The sequence below is a fragment of the Sus scrofa genome, chromosome 17, assembly GCF_000003025.6.
Source record: "Sus scrofa isolate TJ Tabasco breed Duroc chromosome 17, Sscrofa11.1, whole genome shotgun sequence".
Lineage (NCBI taxonomy): Eukaryota > Metazoa > Chordata > Mammalia > Artiodactyla > Suidae > Sus > Sus scrofa.
In genome coordinates, this window is record NC_010459.5 from 21,029,749 (window position 1) to 21,046,883 (window position 17,135).

A 17,135-nucleotide genomic window follows, 5' to 3' on the forward strand; every position below is an offset into this window, starting at 1 on the left:
TGCTGAAAATCAATTCTTTCCTACTGTCCTCATCAGAAAGCTCCTGGTCGGAGTTCCCGTCGTGGGGCAGTGGTTAATGAATTCGATTAGAAACCATGAGGTTGTGGGTTTGATCCCTGGCCTTGCTCAGTGGGTTAAGGATCCGGCGTTGCCGTGAGCTGTGGTGTAGGTGGCAGATGCAGCTCGGATCCCGAGTTGCTGTGGTTCTGGTGTAGGCCGGTGGCTACAGCTCCGATTAGACCTCTGGCAGGGGAACTTCCAAAAAAAAAAAAAAAAAAAAAAAAAGCTCCTTGTTCATTTAATAAGAAATGTATAAGAAATGTCAGGACATACACACACACAACATACACATACACGCACTCTGCACTGTTTTCCCTAAAATAATATCACTTGTTGATATTCACAGAAAAACTGCTTTGACACAACCAGGTTTATTTGAGCAACATGCAGCAAGCCAAATGCTGAGAAGCTGAATTTTGAAGCAAGGAAAAGGTTTATTCAGAGCAGCCAATCAAGGAGCTGGGAGAACTGGTCTCAAATCCACCTGCCCCAAGGGGAGGGGCTTGGGGTGTTTGTAAGTAAAGAGCCCAGGATGGTCAGAGATGCAGAGAGGGTGATTGGAGGCAGGGAAAGACAGGCGATAACAGCTCTGCACAGGGCAGCTGGGCTCCCTGCTGCTTCATAGGATGTCTGTTCAAAACCCGGAGGCACTAGTGTGATCCAAGGGTGGCTTATTCAGCTTGCTCATGTCAAAAGATCACCCACCAGACACTCAGGCCTCCTCAGCTAAAGGGTTGGTGGTCCTGATCATTTTGAACTAGACGGAGGACTGACTCTAAGCTTGGGCAAACATATTCAGATTCCTACGTCAGAGATGCTATCTGTAGGGGCAGTGAAGGGGCCTTATGACTTATTATCTAGGCTACGTGATGCCAGAAGGGCATGCAGTTTTGCAAGAACCAAAACAGGTTACAATTTACTATGTACTGGACAAGCAGGTTATGGTTTAACGGCTCTAAAGGCTACCCTGGACTTCACCTAATTTAAACTGCGCCATTGCCCACCATGTCATAGATTGTGTGAACAACTCTCTGTTACATTATAACTGGACCAGACTGAAAAACCCTTGGTTATTTCCACCTTGTCTTTATTTCCAGAGAGTAATGCCCCTGGGGGTAGACATTGAGCAATGATTTAAAACAACCCTCTTTTTCCATTTAGATAGCAAGGAACACTTGCTTAGACAGTATTCCTGGAAACATTCCTGTGACTTTGTTACTGTGTAACACATTTTTAAAAGATGTTCTCGGAGTTCCTGTTGTGGCGCAACAGAAACGAATCCGACGAGTAACTATGAGGTTGCGGGTTTGATCCCTGGCCTCGCTCAGTGGGTTAAGGATCTGGCGTTGCCGTGAGCTATGGTGTAGGTCACAGATGTGGCTTGGATCCTGCATTGCTGTGACTGAGGCATAGGCTGGCAGCTGTAGCTCCTATTCAACTCCAAGTCTGGGAACCTCCATATGCCATGGGTGCAGCCCTAAAAAGCAAAAAAAATAAAAATAAAAATAAAATAAAATAAAAAGAAATTAAAAAAATAATAATAAGGTGTTCTCAACTAACCTAGAATCTGAATAGACCCTAAAAGGAAGTTCTATATGAAGGGGATCTTCCCTACCACATTTTTTACAGAACCAAATGAACAGCCCCAGGTAAAGGTTCTGCAGGATGTTCTCGGGAGCAGGATGGGGAGGAAGAGAAGGTAGCCCATTTTCCTCTGTGTTTGTTGAAGATGCAGGAGAGAATTAGGAGCAGCTGGACATTTTACTTCCTAAGAAAGTGTACTGGTTCTTCCCAGTGGTTATCTAGGCACTAGTACCAGGTCGTGAAATTAACAAAAGGTCGTTTAACTCCTGGTCTCCTGGATCTGCAACTAACAAATTCCCTGGCTTAAGGTACTGGGCAGACCTTCTTTTTCCCCAGTTTTCTCCTAGGAAAAGGGGATCTTCTTTCCAGCAAGACTTCTGGGTACAATGGTTTCTAGTGAGATGATACTCAACCTCACTTAGGTGATAGGGATAGTTTGAGCAGTAATATCTTTCTCCTGAAAATCTCTAATGTTGCAAAAGAATATTCTCACCTAATATATATGAGACATAATATCTTCTAATATAAGCATGGACATAGCCTTCCTATCACCATGAGCAAACATAATACATCTTTGGAAGATGGTTGTGTATTTCCTTCTCAGACTCCCAAGAATAGGCTAGATCATAGGTGAACATTAGGTGAAAGGAGAGAAAAGCAATTGCTGGATTCTCCACCTTGGCCTTTGAGAGAGACTTTCTTCTGTATAATATGATCAAGAGATTCTAGAACTGGAGAAAAATAAAAACCTTTAAAAAATGTATTACTTTATAGTTCCTAGAATGGTATTTTCCATGAAAGTACCCACCAGTATCCCTGGGAGTGACGGCATGAGTGCAGAAAAGGAAAACATTACACATTTATTTGCATATGGGATATTGTTGTTAAAAACTCCTTAGTGTAAAAAATTAGTAAACAGAAACCTCAATTAAATAGAGTTCCCATTGTCGCTCAGTGGGTTAAGAATCCGACATAGTATCCATGAGGATTTGGGTTTGATCCCTGGACTCACGCAGTGGGTTGAGGATCTGGTGTTGCTATGAGCTGTGGTGTAGGTCACAGATGAGGCTCAGATCTGGCATTGCTGTGGCTGTGGTGTAGGCCCGAAACTGCAATTCGGATTTGACCCCTAGACTGGGAACCTCTATATGACTCAGGTGCAACCCTGGGAAAAAAAAAAAGAAAAAAAAAAAGAAAGAAAGAAAAAAAAAAATAGAGTCAGGAAACCAGAAGAGGGAGCTCTCATGCCCTGTGACCATAGCACAGCCCAAGGGAAGAAGAAAAAGTCCTTTTCTTTCCTGGCAGGGACTCAGCCCTTGAAAAGCCATGGACTCTTTGTTAACTACAGTCTACTTCTTTGTCCCCTCTATAAAAGTGCTCCCTGTCTTGACATTTGCCATGGGGAGATTTGGACATGGCTCGCCACAGTTGCAGACCTTGAACTGCAATTCTCTGCTGAACCCAAACAGACCCATCTTTGCCAGAGAAATATCTGTCAGTTTGTTTCAGGTCAGCATTAGTCAAGACTTTCTTGGCTGGAACTGATAGAAACCAAGCTGATTTTAGTGTGGAAGTATCAGAAAAAAGAGACAGAATTCTAGGCGGGCTCTGGAGTTTACACATCTGTATCTCATATCTTTAAAAATATGATGCCCTGGAGTTCCCGTCATGGCTCAGCAGTCAACAAACCCGACTAGGAACCATACAGTTTCAGGTTTGATCCTTGGCCTCGCTCAGTGGTTTAAGGATCCGGCGTTGCCGTGAGCTGTGGTGTAGGCTGCACATGGAACCTCCATATGCAGTGTGTGTGGCCCTAAAAAGCAAAAAAATAAAAAATAAAATAAAAATGTGATCCCTTTCTCATTCTGAAAATTAGTTAAAAGTTTGTTTGTTGGATCTTCCCTTTTTTTCTCCTTGAATTGATGCTGCTGTGTCCTTTGTAACTGCAAGGCTGATGGAAGTGCAGCAGCTAAGCTCAAATATTCATCTTTCTCAGCCTTCACTTGCTTGGTGTTCCTCTCCTGTTATACTCTTTGTGATTGGATTAAACAGGTCTGAGAGTGAAATCTTTCTCTCTCTCTTTTTTTTGTTTTTTTTTTTTGTTTGTTTGTTTGTTTGTTTTGGTCTTTTTAGGGCTGCACTGTGGCACATGGAGCTTCCCAGGCTAGAGGTTGAATTGGAGCTATAACTGCCGACCTACACCACAGCCACAGCAACACCAGCTCTGAGCCACGTCTGTGACCTACACCACAGCTCATGGCAACGCCGTGAGCTGAACCCATTGAGCGAGGTTAGGGATTGAACCCGCATCCTCACAGATTCTAGTCGGATTCATTAACTGCTGAGCCATGGTGGGAACTCCCCCAAGAGTGAAATCTTAACCTTTTCGACCCTTAATCCCAATTTCTGAGCTGCCGAGGAAGTGCTTGTTCTGAGTACACTCCAGCATTCCTGGGACACTCTACACTCCCGGTAGCTGCCTTTGTGTGAGCAATGGAGCCTTAGCCTCCGAGTATTTTCCTGGGATTGGAGTTGAGAGGCATGTCTCGGGCCACACACGCTAGGCTAGCAGTGCTTGAGTCACTGAAGAAAAATCCTCAAAAGCAGGAGGTCATAAAAAATGATTCCTACACACCGTCAACATTTTTATTTTAACTTAAAACATATAAATTGACATTCATTTGCCCGTCTTTGATGTAAAGCTCAGGTCTGTTCTTTTAATTGGCATTATATGTGGTCTCTCTTAATAAATCACACCCTTAATACTTCCCCTAAGATTTTCAACTTCAGTTTCCTTACATTGGAGCAAGAATTAAAGTGACTTGCAAAGCAGTCTGATTGAAAAATCCTCCTCGATTGTTAGAGTTTTCCCCCAAGCCCTTCACATATTTCTCAGCCACACTAATTCAGTGGTTTTTATGCACTTTTTAATGGCTCATTTTTATCAAGCCATCTAGAAGAATTTGACTTATTTTTCAAGGATACATCTCTCCTTGTGCACTCATATTTCATTGATTGCATACCTTTAATTTACATACTATGTATTTGCTTACATGACAACCATACAATTAAAACTGACGCGTTTGGTAATAAGCCCAGCTGATTCTGGGTAAGCAGTGTTGCGTTATCAAGTCAGAGGAAAAGTGCCCTGTTTTACTAGGGAGAAGCCTTTGAATGAGGGATGGCAGGTGTTTGGGACTTTGTGGCAGATGGTGGCTGTACCCTACCCTTGGCTCTGTGGTCCACTTATGTCACCTGCACTTTGGTATCTTTACCTACAGAGAGTCCTGAAGCTCGAAGGGGTTAGCATTCCCCACCCCCAACCCCAGGAGCTGCTCATAATGAAAGAGATTCATTAGGCTGGGAGTTGATGGAGAAACACTCCAGCTTTTTGTGGTTCAGTAAGACTTTTCTCAGTTCCTGGGTGCCCACAGAGATCACGTGTTCACGAATAGCCTCTTTATTAGCTCCACCTCCTTCCAGTCTCCCTTTCTCACTCTCTCCAAGGTCTTCCTACGGCCGCCTCCCAAATTAACAGCTTGCACCCAGATTCTTGACTCTGGGTCTTCTTCTTTCCAGGAACCCTAAACTAGGACAAACACCAGTCAGAGTGCCGCAGAGAGAAGAGAAAGATGCAAGCAGGTGAGTGGATTCAATGGAAGCCACACAAGAAACATCCATAATTCTGGGAAATCTAATTTAGTCTCTCCCTCATCAGACTGTGAAGCAATTTCTGCCCTTATTTTCTCCACACATGAGTCTTCCTTGTGACCAGATTTTGCCCTTCTTGTTATAAGCCTGAGGAAGACACTTCTTAGGGAATATGTTACAAACCTCAGACTGGGACAGGAGTTTGATGGAATTTATTTAAGTCCTTTGACTCCGAGTCTGTCTCTTTAACATTTCATTTGCCTTCAAGTGTTACACACTGGCCATCCTGGTTCTGTGACATCCTCTGTGTCCCAGTTTCTTTTTTTCATCCTGATTCTTAGGTCCATTTCACCTAGACCTCAATTGACCTGTGTTACTGGGCTTCTGATGATAGGAATTTACCACTTAGCTGAGCCCCTGTCTTGGACGTCTGCCCTGAAACTTCTAGCCTCCCTTTCAACTCTTGTTCCCTCCCCCGCCTTCTTCCTACCTCTACTATGGTCCCGGCTTCAAGCCCCTCTCTCACCTGTGGGATCTAGGCAGTATTTCTAATGCATGTCTTTGAGTATTTTCCTGTAAAATTTACCTTCCTACCACTTAAAGCCATTTAAATGTTTTTCTTCAAAGATACACAATATTGAATTAATGCTTTTTCAGAAACAGAACAAAACTATTGTACTCACTCTCCCCCATTCTTAAGAACAAGTGTTTGGATTGTAAAGTGATTGAACCACACTCCATTCTCTCTTATTAATGGAAAATTGGCCATAAATTGCCGAGGCGTGACTAGCTCATTTCCCAACACAGCTGCAAATGCTTTATGCTGGGCTCACTTTCGATTTCTCAGAGTGAAACGAGAAAAACCATAGAACTGACACCTCTAAACAGTGTCAGTCCTAACAGAGACTACTGTTCTGCAGAGAAACTGATTGGAGGTAGCACCACCTTTGGGTAAGGCTGTCTCCTTGGAACGCGTGTCTTTATTCCTAATGGGGTGGTTGGTTCAGCTGCAAACTTTGAGAAGGCAGGCATTAAACATTTTCTTTGAAAAAAAAATTCTAAAAATTGATCAAAAAAGCAAACATGCCTTAAAAGTGCTCTGAATTTAATGCACAATCATGCATAATAGTACTTATAATTTTTGAAAACACGTTAACATTTTATGAAGCGTCTTCACCCATAACTTATCTGTTTTAATTCTGAACCACCCTGGTGAACCTTATCTCGGTGTTGCCATTTGGACCTTGAAGAAGAAGACGTTCCGATAGTTATCAGTGTGCTCAAGGACACATTAAAAAAGACACTTGAGTTCTCATTGTGGCTCAACAGTGACAAACGCGACTAGTATCCACGAAGATGCGGGTTCCATCTCTGCCCTGCTCAGTGGTTTAAGGACCTGGCATTAATGTGAACTGTGGTGTAGGCCTGGTGTTACTGTGAGCTGTGATGTAGGTTGCAGATGCAGTTCGGCTGTGGCTGTGGTGTAGGCTGGCAGCTGCAGCTCCGATTCCCCTAGCAATTTCTATATGCTGCAGGTACGGCCCTTAAAAAAAAAAAAAAAGACACTTGAGCTCATATCTTCTGACACCACATCTGGCTGGCATCTCAGTGGATATCCATCTTTGGTTTTCCCCCAAATCCTCTTTTTCTGGGACCAGCCCTCCCTTTGAGAAACTTATTTCTTTCTCAATTTCAAGCGAACATCACAGAGTGGCTGCCAAAGACTGTGCCCCATTCAGTCTCTTTCACAGGGTTTAGAGGATGTGCAATAAAAACAGAGTCCTAGTCAGCAATTTGTTGTTTTCCTAGTATGAACCAAGGGAAGCAGATTCCTCTTTCTCAGCGGACACAGTCCAAGGCTTTTCACTGTCATGTGTCCAGTCCATGAGGATGGAGTTGACACTGGAAGGAGGAAGGGAGGATGACAGATGGGGAGAGAGAATCCTTGTGGTCTGAAGTGGCTTGTACCAGCCCACATGGCCAGACAATCCCAGGCCCTACACAACTTACTGGTGGCTTCAATACAGTCAGCTCTTCCCACTTCGCCCATGGATGTGGGATCCATCGATTGCATTTGAAAGAAACAGGTTTCATTTTTTGTGCATTATTAGCTCCCTTGAGCCTCACAAGTATACCAGGGGTTCAGCATCAGTTATTACAATTTCTGTTCTGGGGTTGAATTAACTGAGATTCTGTTCATTTGAGATGAATCTACAGAGACACAAATTAGTAGGTGACCAAGTTGAGAACTCCCCTCTTTTTAATACCAAGTCTAGTATTTTCTTCCTTGCCACACAGTTTTTCCCCTGCCAGAGACCAGAGAAGGTAAAACAAGACAAAATCCTAAGGAGTTCTTGTTGTGGCTCAGTGGGTCACGAACCTGATTAGTATCCATGAGGATGCCGGTGCAATCCCTGGCCTTGCTCGGTGGGTTAAGGATCTAGCGCTGCCATGAGCTGTGGTAAAGGTCTCAGATGTGGTTCAGATCCCAGCTTGCTGTGGCAGTAGGCTGGCAGCTGCGGCTCCAATTCAACCCCTAGCCTGGGACCTTCCACATGGCTGCAGGTGCAGCCCTAAAAAGAAAAAAAAAAAGAAAAAATCCTGATATTTTTGGATTAGGATTATATATGAAAGTGTGATTTTCCATTTTTATTAAAATTAAAGTCTATATTCTGTTAACTGAGGTCCCCACTTTAAGATTAATAACTTGATCCTCTTCCAGTTCTCTCCATCCCAATACATTTCTGTCTAGCTTCATCACTGATGTTAGTGCTTGAGATTTTAATAATGTCTAATTCTTGAACTTGAGTTCTATGGCTTTTAAAAATTGCTCTGGGAGTTCCCGTCGTGGCTCAGTGGTTAACGAATCTGACTAGAACCCTTGGGGTTGCAGGTTTGATCCCTGGCCTTGCTCAGTGGGTTGAGGATCTGGCATTGCCGTGAACTGTGGTGTAGGTCGCAGACGCAGCTCGGATCCCGCTGTTGCAGTGGCTCTTACGTAGGCCGGCGGCTGCAGCTCCAATTCGGCCCCTAGCCTGGGAACCTCCATACGCTGCAAGAGCAGCCCAAGAAATGGCAAAAAGACAAAAAAAAAAAAAAATTGCTCTGATGTTTTGGTTATTTTTGCTGCCATGTTGGTGCCCAAACTTTACCTGTAGGGGCCTCTTTTCCCAGCCCCTGTGGGTGTTGGCTCACAGCTGCCCTATTGGCCTGAGAGAATTGCCTTCAGTATCCAAGAGCTGCACCATCTAGAATGTCTGTAGGTTGGGCTTTTTCTTCCTGCCTTCCTGCCACCTTCTCTCTCTCTCTCCTTGCTCTTTCTCTTCCTTTTTGTTTTTTTTTTTTTTTTTTTTGGCTGCTCTTGCAACATATGGAGTTTCCCGGCTAGGGATGAGATCCAAACTGCAGTTGTGACCTAAGCCACAGCTTCAGCAACACCAGATCCGTAACCCACTGTGCCTGCCAGGATCAAACCTGTGTCCCAGTGCTCCCAAGACACCTCCAGTCCCATTTCGCCATTTTGGGAACTCCAATTGTCCCTTCTCTTCAGGCTGCTTTCAGCCAGTGCCAGATGGAGCCGGTGCCATGCACTTGTTAGAGCTCCCCCTGGGGATCAAGCTGAGACTAGATTTCACTAGAAAAGACCTCTGCTTTTCTTTTCCCAGTTCTATCCTGCATTCCTCCCTCCCTCCCTGATTGTGTCTTCCGGAGAACAGTCTCTCACTTGCCAAGCATCCCCATCTCATGCTATGCTTCTAGGGACCCCGACCTAAGGCATCATCTTTCTGGGGTTTTTATTGTCTTGTTCATAGCTTCACATTCATATAATGTTTGTCCTTCCTCCTGGCTCCTGCACGTACTTACATACTTGCTAACCCTGTTGGTCAACTGGAGGAGAAAGAGCAGCCTGGTGGCTTTAGGGTTTGGGGGCAAAGCTCCATACTCCGTATACGCCTCAGCTTGTTAAGCTGGTGGATCTGAAGTGTGATGGTTGTCCTGAATTTCCAAAAATAGCAAAGCAGTCACTGTACTAATTTTAGATAAGGACACAAAATGCCCCGGGATGGAAAGATGTGATTTTTTTTCCCCTTATAAGAGCAAATTATATGAAAAATCTTGTAGGAAGCACAGGAGAAATTAAGAATGTCATGAGTTTCACTTGAAGGGAAGTCAAGTTTGGGGCTAGGGAACTGATAATCAGACAACCCTCCTCAATGCTGGTGTGCCTGGTAGCATCTGAGGCTACACAGTGGTCCAGTGTGAGGTCTCTCCTATCCATGGCCACCACGAGTTGGGTGGGGAGTAGATGCCTGAGGCTGTGCTCTTAGGGAAGGTAGAGAGTAAACTGGAAAACCAAGTTCAAAGTTGATTGTACAACTATAAATGTAATAAATTCATTGAGTAATAAAAAATATATGTAAAATATAAATATGCAAGAATAAACAGAGTTCTGATAATGTAAAGTGATAAAGGAGACCTAGACTGATGAGAAAGAAACAAAACAAAACAAAGTTGATCAAGGAGGCAGCAGTCGCCAGGTGAGTAGTGAGGACAGACCCAGCCATGAGAGAAGAAGGGATAAGGCATTGCAATGTGGAAAAAGCTCAGTCCATGCCACATGATGTGCTTGTTGACATCTATTATTTATTCCAGAAGAAATTTTGTGGGCAAATGTGGTCCAAGGGAACTGATCTTTACTGAGCACATGTATTATGAGATGGGAAGAAATGCCTGACATGCAGCAATTCTGGGAAATTAGCACAATTATTGTCTCAAATTCCAACTGAGGAAACCAGAGTAGAAGTTAGAAAACTAGCCAGCCAGCAGAGGGTGGAGAGCTAGGGCTCAAACAGGGCTGATTCTGAACAGCCTCTGCCACACCCATGCCAACTGTTTTTCTGCTCTGTATAACCTTACTATATCTCTTTGAAATGCAGGGAATTTCTGCATTTTCCAGAGCTGGAAATCTAAAACTCAGTAATGTCATTGATATCACACAGCTAATTTTAAATCTCTCTTTTTTTTTTTAACCATAATGGTTGTTAAGGTATGTTCAAGAAGAAGTTCTGAACACCTGTTCTATAAAGAGTTATTTCCTTTGCATAGTGACAAGTTGAGCTTCTTTTTGCTTGTTCTCAGTCTTTCCCCTTTTTTAAGCTATGAAGGATACTTTCTAGTTAGGGTATGGCAGGAGTTAATGGACATGCCCTGGTCCATGACTCAGTGATCATGATTTGGCTGTTTTTGTTGTGCTTTCTCTCAGCTTTCACTTTACCATCCAGAGAACAGCCATTTGTTAAGTGTCTTCCCGTTTGGCTCCTCCCTCTTTGCCTTCATTGATCAAGTTGCCTACCTGTCTTCCAATCTTACTCAGGTCTAGGGTTAAACCACCGCAATTGTACCACAACCCTCCAGACTCCCAACAAACCTCCCTTGATCATTGGGCCTAACCAGCTGCTCTTCATCATTACTCACAGCAGTAGATAACTTCCTGGGACAATCACTCACTAATCCCTCCATGTCCCATTTGGTATAATGCCATTATCGCTCCAGATGCATGCAACATATGTGACTGTGTATCACTACATCATTCCTACCCATGCATACATGTAGCATATTATTTTTATACTAGAAAAAGTTCCCTGGAGGTCACCACGGCCTCACTCTTCCTATTTTATAGATGAAGAACTGAAGCCTAGAGCTGTGATTTCTTCTAATTTGACAAATATGTGGTAGGAAAGCTGGGACCAGAACCCATCATCACCATCACCGTCTCATCATAACCATCATCATAACCTTCATCACCATCAGTGTTGCTTCGCATAACCCCACTGCCACTCAAAATATGTGTCATGACATATCTTCTAGTTCTTCACTGTGCCGTAGAGGATATGTTAAGGCTGCTTCCCCAGAAGCCAACCCTGCAGTAAGGATTTGAGTGAAGGTGATTCATTGAAAATGTGCTGCTAGGAAAAACAAACAAACAAACAAAAAAACAGGGTAGAGAAGAAATAGGTCAAAGAAGAGGAGGGAGCCAAGCAAGGATGTGATTCGAGGCAAAGTTGTGTCTCTGCCTGGTCCTGTAGGGGTCTCACTGCAGAGACCTCCCTACTCAGGACCATGGAACTGGGCTTTCATGCCTCTTTATTTTATTTTATTTATTGTATTTTTTCATTTTATTGGAGTATAGTTGACTTACCATGTTGTATTAGTTTCAGGTGCACAGCATACATACACAAACGTGTGTGTTATCCATTTTTCCACATATATATTATTAAAACCTGTTGAGTAGATTTCCCTGAGCCTATACAGTAGGTCCTTGTTAATCACCTATTTTATACAGTAGTGTGTATATGTTATTCCCATTCTCCCAATTTCTCCCTCCCCCTATGGCTTCCCCTATGGTAACATAAGATTGCTTTTGAAATATGTGGGTTTGTTTCTGTTTTATAAGTAAGTTTCATGCCTCTTTATAGTCACGGTCTTCAACTCCTCTCAGGAGACGTAAACTTGTGATTTTTTTGTTGTTGTTGTTGTTGTTGTACCTAAACTGGCTCTGGGAGTTCAAGAGAAGGCCTCTGAAAGAAGTGCAGGTATAAGGTGTTAGAAGCAAAGGATGCAGGAAGCTGGCGTTGGGCATCTGGGCAGACCACCAACAGTGCCTGCTGCAAAGGAGATAAGGTCAAGAAGCAGAACATGTTCTCCAACTTTCCCAGACACTTGGGTCTTTGGTGTCTTTGTATCAGACATCCCTTCCTTGCATCTCCACTTAGCCGCCTCCTGCATCCTCCACTTCTTAGTTTCCCTTCAAGGAGGCCTTCCATGAACACCCTTTGTAATGTAGGTTCCACCTCCACCCATCGCTCTCTGTCCCAGAGCCTTACTTTATTTTCTTTGGTGCACTTATTACTCTCAAAACTTGTTTCCAAATTTAGTATCTTAATATCTCTCTTCCCAATATAAACCCCACAAGTCCTGAGATTTCATCGTTTTGTTGTTTGTCTGTTTTTTGTTTTGTTTTGTTTTTAGCTGTGCCTGTGGCATGCAAAAATTTTCCTGGGCCAGGGGTCAAACCCACACCACAGCAATGACCCAAGCCATAGCAGTGACAGTGCCAGGTCCTTAATCTGCTAGGCCACCAGGGAACTCCCTTCACCCTTTTTACCATTTTTATCTTCAGTCCTAGAAGAATGCTTGGCACAGAGTAGGTACTTCATGTATATTTGTTGAATAGTAATGGATAGATGGATTAAAAAAAGAAACTCACCAATTATGAAGTGTCCATAGAGAAATGGGGAGCTATTATGAGGTTCTGGCAATAGATATTCTGGCTCACAGAATTTGTGGTTATTGTCTCCTTATCAGTATGCAAGGGAATATGTATGAAGGATTGTATTAAAGTTCAATCTGTAGTCTTCCAAATGATTGTAGATAATATTAGTCTAATGGGTGTATTTCACAGTGGTGAAATGCTTCCAGAAAATTTTTCAAGAAAATGATGGCATTGAAGAGAGCCTTTTAATTCTTTGATACATTGTGCCACTCAATGCAATCTGATAGCTTCTCTTTTTCCCCTAGAAGATGTGTGCATTTCATTATATGTCATTATCTGGTATATGTTTGGCATAAAAGGCACTCCCCTCCCCCCCCCCTTTTTTAAGATTTTTGCATGGGATGCATATCCTAGAAAATTTCCATGGGGTGGTCTATTCTGCAGTATGGTATATCTCATTTGGGAATGGCCTACCCCCTTTTTCTTCTGCTGTGGTGTGGGGAATATGTTGATTCAGTCCATCATTTGTATGCTTTTCTTCAGATTAGAAATTGGCCTAGGCATTCAGACAGCACAAATCTCTCCCCCTGCACCAATATTTTTTTCCCTTTAGCCAAATATCATTTCCCTGAGCAGCAATTTAGTCATTACCCCATGATGTAAAAGAAATGTGAAATCTGTCACAAGGAAGATGATGTTGTGACACAGACAGGCATCCTCTGGGAGGTTTAACCGGCTTTTCCACAAGATTGAAATGAATGTGACACTATGTTCAGATTCATAATTAAATTTATTCTTTTTTTATGTGTGTGTGTTCTTTACTATGGAGAGAATGAGAAAATGTGGCTCTGGCTACAGACTCAGGGCAGGAATCAATCCTCACCTTAAAAATAGCAGCTGAAACATAATGGGTTGTGCTTCACATTTCAAGGCACTCAATGTAAATCATCAAACTAGAGCAGTGACCTCAGGTTTGGGCTAATAATAGAGAGCTAATGTGATCCCTAGGAGAACTGTGATTACCTTTTAAATGTCCTTCTTCTGTGCTAGGCAAGAGCTATATCTTGTCCCTTCGCTGTTAGCACATATAGGCACTTAATAATTATTTGTTGACATTAGAAATAGAGATAAGAGGAGTTCCCTTCATGACTCAGTGGTTAACGAACTGGACTAGGATCCACAAGGATGCAGGTTCTATCCCTGTCTTCCCTCAGTGGGTTAAGGATCCAGCATTGCCATGAGCTGTGGTGTAGGTCACAGACATGGCTTGGATCTGGCATTTCTGTGGCTGTAGGATAGGCTGGCAGCTGCAGCTCCAATTTGACCCCTAGCCTGGAAACCTCCATGTGCCACAGGTGTGGCCCTAAAAAGCAAAAAAAAAAAAAAAAAAAGTGAAAGAAATAGATATGAGAGGAAAGTGGGGTGGGGGTTGAGGCAAGAGGGGAGAGACTTCTCAAATAGGTACACCAGAGGCTTGGTACCATGAGAACAACCTGACACCCAGTACGTAGTGAAGACGAGCAAAAACAAGGGAAGCAGTTTAGAGAAGCAAAAGTCCCAAGATGCTGGCTAACTGGGAAGGAAGGAAGCAAATAACCTGGGGGTGTGAAGATGTAGAAGACTGTGACAATCATCCCCATTCCTCATCCCTCCCTGTGTCCATTCCTTCTGTCACATGACTCTCCATTGTGGGATTCCCAGGGGACAAACCATGAGCTTTTCTTTTGGTCAGTACAATGATGGTTCAGAGCTGAGGGCATGTGGGACGCATGGTAATTTTTATGGGATTCCTATCTATGTAGACAGTTTAATTTTAAAATGTGTTATAAAATTAATGGGCCCATCTGACATGTATAGTGATATATTGATGAAGATTATTATTATTTTTATTTTTTTATGGCTGTACCTGCAGCACATGGAGGTTCCCAGGCTAGGGGCCCAATTGGAGCTGTAGTCGCTGGCCTACACCCCAGCCACAACAACGCCAGATCCTTAACCCACTGAGTGAGGCCAGGGATTGAACCCACATCCTCATGGATGCTGGCCGGATTCATTAACTTCTGAGCCATGGCAAGAACTCCTGATAAAGATTGTTAAAAATAAATGGAGAAGAGGTACTGTGTATTTGCTGTCTAATCAGTGTTTGGGAAGATTCTGCATAGTCCAGGTATCATCTTTTTCTTTAATTTTTTTATCTTTTATTTCTTATTGATACATAATTAATTTACAATGTTGTGTTTATTTTAAGTGTACAGAGAAGTGATAGTTACACACACACACATTCCTTTTTTAAAATTCCTTTTTAGATTCTATTCCATTGTAAGTTATTACAAGATATTGAGTGTAGTTCCCTGTGCTATACAATAGGTCCTTGTTTATCTATTTTATGTATAGTGGTATGTATATGTTAATCCCAAATCCTAATTGATTCCTCACATCCCCCTTTCCCCTTTGGTAACCATGAGTTTGCTTTCTATGTATATGAGTCTGTTTATGTTTTGTAAATGAGTTCATTTGTATCATATTTTGGGCTCCACTTATAAGTGATACCATGTGGTTTTTGCCTTTCTGTCTTACTTCACTTTGATGATCTCTAGGTCCATCCATATTGCTGCAAATGGCATTATTTTGTTCTTTTTATGGCTGAGTAGTGTATGTATTCCATTGTTTGTGTATATGTACTACATCTCATTTATCCATTTATCCGTCAAGGGACACTTAGGTTGCTTCCATGTCTTGGCTGTTGTTAAGTAGCGCAGCTATGAACACTGAGCTGCATGTATCTTTTCATATTAGCGTTTTCTCCAAATATATGCCTAGGAATGGAATCATAGGACCTAAGGTAACACTATTTTTAGGATTTTTTTTTTTCTTTCTGTATCCACAGCATGTGGAAGTGTCTGGGCCAGGGATTGAACCCTTGCTGTAGTTGAACCTTGTGCCACATTTGTGGCAGTGCCCAATCCTTAATCCACTACACCACAAGGAAATTTCCTATTTTTAATTTTTTAAGGAATCTCCATACTGTTCTCCATAGTGGGTGCATCAGTTTACATTCCCACCAGCAATGTAGGAGGGTTTCTTTTTCTCTACACTCTATCCAGCGCTTGTGACTTGTAGACCTTTTGATGATGACCATTCTGATAGGTGTGAGGTGGTACATCAATGTATTTTTGATTGGCATTTTTAATAATTAGCAATATTGAGTATTTGCCAAGAATCATCTCTTCATGTTCTTTGTTGTTAGATGCACCATTCTGAGCTAATTTTATATTTCTCACTGCAAAAAAAGGGGGTAGAAACTCTGTTATTACTCAGAGAACTATGGTTCTTTAGAATCTGTTTGTATATTAACATTTTTAAAATTTTATTTTTATTAGCATATAATTGATTTACGGTGTTGTGTTGTATAATGACATTTCAAAATAATATAGACCCTTTCTGACTCTGCAGATTCCTAATACCATGTATTCCCTGATGGTCACTTCATTACTTGTGACGGTGCATCATCCATTGTGACACCATAGGTACTGTGTTCCAATAAGACTTCTAAAGGTCATTGCTGTGCTTCGTTGAAGACACCACAATTGTAAGTCCTACCCAGAGTATGGAAGGATGAATGCATGATAATTGTTTTCTGATCATGTTAAATTTATGACTTGAAATTCTATAGACTAAAAATAGAACAACACGTCTTCCAACTATTTCTTCTCTTAAGCTCTTTAGGCCATAATCACTGTATTTCTAGAATGTGACCTCCTATCTTCCACTCATGAATGTCAGCAGGAAGACTAGGTGAGGAGCTTATAGGTGGAGCACATAGAGTGGTCCTCTAAGAGCAAATAAATGTTCATCCCTTCTGAGGCATGGCTTAATGCCTATTCAGGAGCATCACTCCACCACATGGATTGAAGGGTCCAGAGGCGTTGGAGACCAATGGTCACCAAACCCTTTGGAGAAGATAGGCGTGGCCAGCTCCAGAGACCTTCCTCACACATGGTGCTGAGACCAAGGAGGGAGGCATTGAGACCACATGGGGAGCCAGCTATGGAAAGCTCACTGGGCAGGAGTTCCTGTCATGGCTCAGTGGTTAATGCATCTGACTAGGAACCATGAGGTTGCGGCCTCGATCCCTGGCCTTGCTCAGTGGATTAAGGATCCGGCGTTGCTGTGAGCTGTGGTGTAGGTCACTGATGTAGCTCGGATCCTGTGTTGCTGTGGCTCTGGTGTAGACTGGCGGCTGCCCTCTGATTCGACGCCTAGCCTGGGAACTTCCATATGACGTGGGAGCAGCCCAAGAAATGGCAAAAAAAAAAAAAGACACAAAAAAAGAAAGCTTACTGGGTAGAGGATGGCTCTGCCACAGCCATGGCTTTCAGGTGCATCAGTGGCTAGAGTCCCTATGACCAGAATGCAAATAGGATGGTTTCTCAAATCTCTCTGATCTTTCAATGTTAGTGTATAGAAAGGCAATTGGTTTCTGCGTGTTAATTTCATATCCTGCAACTTTACCAGATTCATTGATGAGCTCTAACATGGAGGAACAATGAACAAGCCAAAGGGTAGC

At 42.7% G+C, this 17,135-nt stretch overlaps 1 pseudogene; it reads left to right on the plus strand.

The window, feature by feature from the left end:
- Positions 3,950-17,135, plus strand: part of LOC110257460 — a 47,321-nt pseudogene continuing 34,135 nt past the window's right edge.